Consider the following 8284-nt stretch of genomic DNA (forward strand, 5'->3'; position numbering starts at 1 on the left):
TCTTCAGAGCTTTTACTCAACAGTAGTGAAGTTTATATACAAGTAAAACTAATGCGTTCAGAATCTCATTCAGTAAAAGTACATGTACTGTAAGCAAAACTCTAAAATTTAAAGTACCAGCAATGCAAAATGGCCCAATTTATAGTTTTATATTCATCATTTACAAATTATAAGAGTAAAACTAATTTTGACGTTGACACTAATTAACTTACAAAAATTGTGCATGTCAAAACCTCATCCATCTTCATCTGGTTATCCGGGGTCGGGTCCCGGGGCAACAGCCTAAGCAGAGACCCAGACTTCTCTCTCCCTGGCTACTTCATCCAGCTCCTCATGGATCCCCAGGTGTCCCCAGGCCAGCTGAGAGACATGGTCTCTCCAACGTGCCCTGGGTCTTCCTGGAGGCCTCCTGGCGTTCGGACGTGCCCTGAGCACCTCGCCAGGGAGGCGTCTGGGAGGCATCCTGACCAGATTCTTGGGATAAACTTTGATAGAAAATATTGTTCTGAACTTTAATGTGAAATAATTGCAATGTGTACAGTTCAACATTTCTCTCTGCAATAGAAATACATTGGGCAGAGTACTTCTGAAGTGTACTCAGTAAAAGTACTTACAGTAACATTCCATGTCTGGAAGCCAAATCGATGTTTACACTGATCTTTGTGGTTGCAAGAATCAAAACTCACTGGTGGATTCAACCTCACTGACTCCCACATCAACGTGTGTGGCACGTTGTGTTTGTCAAGGTGAAACAACACGGCAGAGAAAACACGCCATCTTCAACACCGATGCTGTGGCCGAAGGTTCTCCTGATAGGTTTGGAGCCTGGGACGACTGCTGAAGCACGTTCAGCGGGACGCCCTCCCAGGCTTTTCCCACATCACCGGGGTCCGGGGGGCCAGGGGCTGAAGTGGGCTCTTTGCTCCACTGCAATCTTCTGGGCTTTGGCTGGGAAAGGCAACAGCCCACTGTTCTCACCATCTCCCCCTGTAGTTAGTAGAGCAGTAGAGGGAGAGAGGGAGGGAAGAAGTATCCGAGGCCAATGTGTGGTCAGGGAATCGGCTCAGAGCACTGAGTCATCGGCCAGCTGATGTGCAGAGAGGCGACTCGCTGTCAGGTGGTAACAAACGGACACAAAGCAGAACAGACTGACTCGCTGAAGGGACACTGGTCTTCAGCATGTTGATGTTAGTGAGATAGCAGCTGAAGAACAGGGACATGAGCGCTTCCTCGTCTAGATGTGTTTATATCTATTGCAGCATCCACAGCTTAACTGCTGCTTTTCATAACACTCATTGGAGTGCGGCTACTCTTCTATACACATACCAATCATGCAGCAATCCCAAAAATAATTACACTGTTGTAGATGGGCTCTCCTCAGCCTGTGAGCACTTCAGACGTCTAATTATACAATCACATTCCTTGCTAAAGTTAATCACAAAAGAGCTCAGTACTGACACAATCAAACCAAATGACCCACGTAAATTCAGCACAGCCGATGCATCGTTCCAAATAAACTCATCAGGACATTCAACAGTGAGGAAAGGCGTCGGCGAGATGGACTGTGAACAGACTTTCCCAGCAGCTGAGTTTACCAAATAAAAAGGAATCCATTTCATGAAAACTGAAAGCTACAACTGCCGCAATCAAATGCAAATTTCAAATGTTGTCATCTTCAAGTTAGCGAGACCGGCTTATCATCTGCCATACTTGCAAAAAATATTGCAGAATAAACCAAAAATAACGGGAAGTCTTACGGGTACATGAGTGTTGGCTAAATGAATTATCGTATTGGTTTAAGAGTCCTGGGAGGTCCTGGGAAGCATCTACTTTGTAGTGAAACATGACTCCAATTGTGTGCCTTTTAAACATATTCCTATTTGAGGAGGTGGTATGTCAAAATCCAGAAAACACAAAGAACAATAAGTTTATAAGTACATGCAAAGGTGAGCAAATGTTTGTGGTTGTGCTGTAACAAGAGTAGCTTTTCAGTTCCTGCACACTCACCTCACCCTGTGAGCAGATGAGAGCGAGTGGGCGGCAGATGGTGAAGAGATAAGGACGAGTGAGCAGGAGCAGACAGAGAGGAGGTGGTGTGTGTTTGAGGGTCATTGACCAGCCAACTCGCTCTGAAAGTCATAAACACTGAATTAGAAGTCAGGTGAACAACAAACAAACTGCATCATTTCACTGGAACTGCTTTTCTCAATAAGACGAACACACACACACACACACACACACACACACACACACACACACACACACACACACTGTCGAAATGACGCAAGCACAGGAAACTACCCTTATCAGAATCTTTACTCAAGAGGTACTTTTTTTTGCTGCAGCTGCAAAACTGAGCACCGTCAACAGCTTCAACTGAAGTATCCGCAGTGTGATATATTCTAAACCTCACCTGGCACTGAAAACTCACTGACTGGCCATTACAGGAAAGAGGAGAGAGAGAGTGAGACGGAGGGAGGGAGAGAGAGAGAGAGAGGGACAGACAGACAACAGGAAGAGAGAGACTGAGAGAAAGCTAGCAGGAATAAAAAGCGACCTTTACGTGAAATGAAACTTCGGATTTCCAAAGATGTGACATAACACACTTCTTGACACGTAATTAGAAAAATGCTCACAGGAAGGACCTTAAAAGTGATGACAACATTTTGAAGTGTGTGATGGGTAATAATCCCTGTGGCGATCGTCGCTGGAAATGAGTTGATGTCATGATGCTTTCGTTTGTGCGTACGTCCCGTTCTTGTTGAGGCCAGATCTGAAGGCATTACTTCAAGTTTGCCTCAAACCTCCACTGGGATGAAGGGAGAAGATGTTTGTGGTAGGTCAAGGTCGCTCTCAGCTCAGTTCTAAAACAACACCATGAGGGACTTCCTCCAAATCTGACACAAATGTCTACCAGGACTCCTACAACTGAAAAATGTGGTGGTCAAAGGCCACTGTGCCAGGCTGCCATTGCGGAGGCCAAGTACCTTGATGACCCCATATCTACTTTAGTCATGATTTATAAGCATCAGATTTAGCCACATTTGTGTGTCAAACACCTTTAAACTGTTGCCTCAAATAGAAAACAGATTTGCTCATCATGCTGAATCATCTTTGTTTTGTAGTGTCATTACACTGGACCTTCCTTACCAGCGACTGCGCTCCCGATGACTCAAAACAAGAAGTGATGCATGATCGGATGTGATTACAGTCTTGAGCGATCCTGGACACACTGGTGCGAGTGCACAGGAGAGAAGCGCCTCCCTGGGGTCTGCATTTAGAAGCAGTTAATAAATTACCGTGCTACACTGAGGCCTTCAGACTTTAACGCAGAGCATCTGTGCCTGTCAGGGGGAGATCTATGAATTTCTGTGCATGGCCATGTTTTTTTATTTACCTGTGGATGAATCAAGACATGATTTATCAATTCACCTCTTGTGCCCCCCCCCCCCCCCCATCAGGGGAATTAATCAGCTGTCTGACACATGCGCCGAGGCAGACAAAGAGAGGGAGATAGAAGGAAGTGTGGTGGGGTTGGAGGAGAGGAGGGAGAAGAGTGGCACGAGTCAAATTGGAAACATATCCTTTCAACGTGTACTATCTGAGGATTTTATCTAGGAAAAGAGGCACAAGGGGCATAACCCCCATGGTTCAAAGGCCCAACTCAATTCGGTGCTGAGACCGTGGCAACTCTTCACCAGACGACCCCACTGCTCTCCAGCGTTCCCCTCTCAACACCTGCAACCCATCCACAGCACTGAGAGGACTGGAACCAGTTACAGCTTCCTGAAGCTTCCCTGACGTAGTTTTTACATGATAAGTAAAACAGAACAAAATTAATATGAAATACATTCATTTTAGAGCCAGAGATGATGGTTCTGTATCAAGGACTCAAGCTGTACTCCTTCCCCGGTATGTTTGATGGGGAAACTATCACCCCTCTGTTGTTCCCCGGTGCTGGGTGGGATCAGACCAAGATGGAGCACCTGATCCGGTTTACCAATGACACCCCCCCCAAGAACCAACAGGACTGACCACTGTACTGAAATAGCTCAGTGTTTGTTGCTGGGTTAGGGTGAACACATAAAGATAATACAATACTGGGGAGAACTTTGCAGGTTGCCTGCATTTTGGATCTTTTCATTTCAGAATCAGGGCAAGTGGGGGTCATCTGATCCAACAGCAGGGTAGAACACCCCAGCCCCAATGGGTTAACCTAACAGGAAACCTGGAGGATACACCCTATTAGACCTGTGCTTCCTGCTACTTTCAGGCATGTACAATTTATGAGCCCAGAAGTATCATGAACCACAGCAGATCTGATGGATTTCCTCTTTCATTCTCCACAAAAAGAATGAGCCAAAGCATCTCATGAAAGGAAATTTTGGGGGGAAAAAAGGGAAAAAGGCAGATAAGGTGAATAAAAGAACCATCTGCAGGGCAAACCCTTGGACCAAACGGTCTGGAAAGCATCACCCATCTTGACAGTGCAAGCTATAAATATGCTCTGATCTTTATAATTCAAATGAAATGTAGCAAGATATTAAATAGATCCTACTGCCTGAAAGTCAGTGCAGCAGTGCCAGTGTGAGTACAGTAACTCACCAGGAATAGTAGCTTACTAGAAATAACTCCAAATTGATAACAGATAGACGTATAAATAGATAGAGGGCTTTAGACAGGCTGCAATTTCCTTTGCTGAACGCGCGTCTCACATCTCTATCACTGAATTGAAATTTTCTCCGTTTTTTTCTTGGTTGATGAAGATGTTTTTCTCTTGAATTTTTTTCAAATGAGAAAGAAGGGAAGATGAAACAAATGCAACTTCACTGTGACACAAACTCTAGAAACCACAAACCTGTATCGCGAAACAAACGTCTCTGGCTCCTCTCACCAATGAAAACATTTGCATAAGTCATGTCGCATCGACTTTGCAAAAAAGCAGCGGCAAAATCACACAGAAAACAAAGATGTAGAAAGAAGCAAGTGAAGGAGGAAGAGGATGAGTTGGAGGACGGTTTAGGAGGGAGGACGGTGAGAGGCGGAAGAGGAGCGAACCGTCTCCGCTGCTGTCAGGATTGCTAGAGCAACTCAGGCTTTTTGTTAGAGACTGTCTCCGGCTTTTATCACGCTGCAGTAAAACCCTGATCCCTGATCTGCTTGGATACAGAACAAGATCTCAGTTTGACCAACATCAAGCCTGGGCTGGTCTCTGTGGACCCAGAGTGATGAGTCTGAGGTTAAAACCAGTTGGCACTGGTGGCAACACTGACGCAGTCGGCCACCAAGCAAAAGAATGTGATGAACGTTGAACAAGAAAGAAACTTAGAGTTTAAAACATCCAGGCTTTTTCAAAAATATATCTTAACTGTACTTCATTTGGAAATGTGATGTCACTCTCAAGAGTAAAAGTACGATACTCGGTTCAGTTTAGTGAAGAACTGCTGGTCTCAGCACGTCACATTGATGACTAAATAATTAGTCTTTAATTCCATGTTTACTGTAGAATTCTGGTTAATAATGACTGCCTGAACCTGCAGTGGCACCATTTAGTTCCAGGGGCAAACATTCTGAAATCTTATTTCTTCACAGTAAGGCTTAAATTTCCTGTTTGCCAAAGGCCAAAATCTGGGATTATTTACCTCTAAAATGGCAGATGTGGAGAAATATTTAATCCTACACTAAATCTTTTCGAGTCCATTCAGGATTGTTTTTGTTTTATGTGGCTCCTCTAAAGCTGATTTAAATGTCTGTAATTGGGTTTATTTTCACATCTTCCGTCCACGTGGGCCTCACCTGACTTGGCGACACACTGTTCTCCAGCCTCGGCCCCCAGCACAAAGGGGAGCACGTGTGTGCGTTGTGACGCTTCACGTAACAGGTGATGTCGCGGAAGAAATCCCATCCAAACTTTGAAAAGGATGTTTCTAAGGGAAACGCCTGCATAAATCCCCAAATGATACACAGCCCTTTATTTCAGGGTTACATAATGAGCGGTTACATGTTTCTGGTAATCAAAAGCCACATTTTCAGTCGGTCCACACTCATCAAACAAAAAAGCTTAATTAATTAAGTGATCTCATCAAGGGTGTAAATGTGTCTTTTCTATCACTCAGAATCAGACACAAATCTAGTGGCGTTATTATTCACATCTGCCTGGAAATGGCCCTTTATGAAGAGGTGACTCTGGCTGTCGCCCAGAGTTTCCCTGAAGCAGAAGGGCTGTTATTATATAGTGAAGTGAGTGGTGAATGGAGGCACGTAGCCCTGAATGGCTTTAATGCAGTTGTCTGATTATCACATTTGGGGCTATTTTAGCTGCACCTCAGCAGACAGAAGGAGGACAATTACACAATATCCTTTGATAAGAAACACTCAGTGAGCGGTCCTCCCTTTGTGTGTCTTGAAGGCCAAAGCACTTGCCCTGCATCAAAAATAACTCTCCTCTCCCACCAACAGATGATGACATTTGGAGTATGATTTAGCATTGTCGCCAAATTGCTATCAGCATGAGGCCTTAGGTAAACACATTTGATGGGACCCAAAGGTCTAGCACCAACTCTGGGCTGGGAGGACAGGCAAGTGTGCAGGCCCTCAGCCCTGCAAAGAATCATCTGAAGCTCAGGAAACATCTGGAAGACCCAGCGCAAACAGATGTCGGAATGAGATAAGAGCCCCTGAGTTAGAGTTCAGCCTCCCAGTCCTGCACGATGAGGCTTTGTGACATCCAGGTGGGCCGTAACCTTGGCTCAAACAGCTCAAAGGTCCAAATAATCAAACTGCAGCTTTTTTTCTCACACCACCATCTGGTTGAGGCTGTGAATGTTGCCAGTAACTTGTGTTCCATTGTTCCTAGTCTCATTTTGATCCATTGTCAACCAGACTCTCCCGAGACTCCTGTTTTTGCTTCTCCGGGTCACCATTTACATCATTTCCTGCCATTTTTATCAGCGGCCGAGCAACAAAGTCCAGTAAGCATGAATGGTCAGCTATTTAATCCTATCGCCCGTGTATCAGCTCGCTGTTGCTTGATATTGAATGACTGTGTCAGCTGTATTGTTTATTTTCAATTGTCTCAGCAACTGAGGCCATAAATTGTGATTTCAAAAAGAAATTCTAAGAGGACTGTATGTGACGGTACTGAGAGTTTGAGCTGTGGAGCACTATTGTGTTCCAGTTTTTAACCCTTTGCCTCACCATCTTCACAAGAAAATATACTCGCTCCTCCCTTGTGACTTCTGATTACTTTGCTTGAGGAACATGAAACAGAAGAGAAAATAACAGAGATAAATTATAAAAAAAAAAAATCTATGTCACTCGCACAGATGAGTGGAAACCACAAGGGAGGGCTGGTTCTTGTTAAACTATAAAAAGGTTTCTCATGGGACCTGAGATCTGAAGTGGAACTCACAGATTGTTCTGCAATCAGAAACAACTACACTCCACCAGGCTGGATCTTCATAAATTGATAAATAATAGGTCCTTGGTGGTATGCAAATAGGCAGAAAAGTATCTCAGAGTAAAAATTGAAAATATAATTTAATGCTGATTGTCTATGCAGTGCTGTTAAAAAAAGTCAGCATCAGTTTTTTGTGGGCGCGCTGTGATTCTACCAAACAATCCTGACAAAGTTTGCTATAGGTATTAAAAAAGATCATTTTTAAATTGGGGCATCAAACCCTTTGAGAGTTGAATAGATTATATTTGAAGCGTTTTAGTTAAGGTCAGCCTCCTGCATCAGGTCGAAGGCTCCGTCAAGGGCAGGTCTGGCGTTGTGGCTGTTTCTGTATCTCACTGAGAAGGAACCTGAGGAGGGACACTTGCACGGGGACAGTGGGGTTCTGTGGATGGCTAATTAACTGAGAGGTCTGGGGAACAAAACCATCCTGAGACAAATGACAGCTCCTGATTATTCAATGATTGCGTGCTTTAACCAGAAACACAACTGAAACGTAAAATGTTCTTTTCATACTCAAGAACTAAAAGTGCGGTGACTTGATAGTTCTTTATTCTCGCTCCCTCTACGCCAGCAAGCTCGTCAACCTCTGCCCTGGTGGGCTGTTTTGAGTTGAGCGAGTCCATTTTGAACATCCTGATACCAAAGGGATAAATTACCAGGTGAACACATCCAGACCTCTTCTTTTCAGATGTGGAGGAGCTCTTGAGACTAAGAGATAAGAAATATCAGTAAGAAAAATAGATGATACATCATTCATAACCTTGGCGGTCAGAATTATGTGACCACTCAGCACGACTTCGATCTGCCTCAATTGCAATGTCTCTT

At 44.2% G+C, this 8284-nt stretch overlaps 1 long non-coding RNA gene across 1 annotated transcript; it reads right to left on the reverse strand.

Annotated features, from left to right (window-relative positions):
• Nucleotides 1-464: 464 nt before the first annotated feature.
• On the reverse strand, nt 465-5812 carry LOC147254023 (uncharacterized). Its single transcript, XR_015118013.1, has 3 exons — nt 5797-5812; nt 2008-2129; nt 465-987 (listed from the first exon to the last, which is right to left on the reverse strand). It is a non-coding gene; the product is annotated as an uncharacterized LOC147254023 (long non-coding RNA).
• Nucleotides 5813-8284: the final 2472 nt, after the last annotated feature.

The sequence above is a fragment of the Aulostomus chinensis genome, chromosome 10 (genome assembly GCF_037954235.1).
Source record: "Aulostomus chinensis isolate RoL2024-O1b breed Wild chromosome 10, RoL_Achi_v1.0, whole genome shotgun sequence".
Taxonomy (NCBI): domain Eukaryota; kingdom Metazoa; phylum Chordata; class Actinopteri; order Syngnathiformes; family Aulostomidae; genus Aulostomus; species Aulostomus chinensis.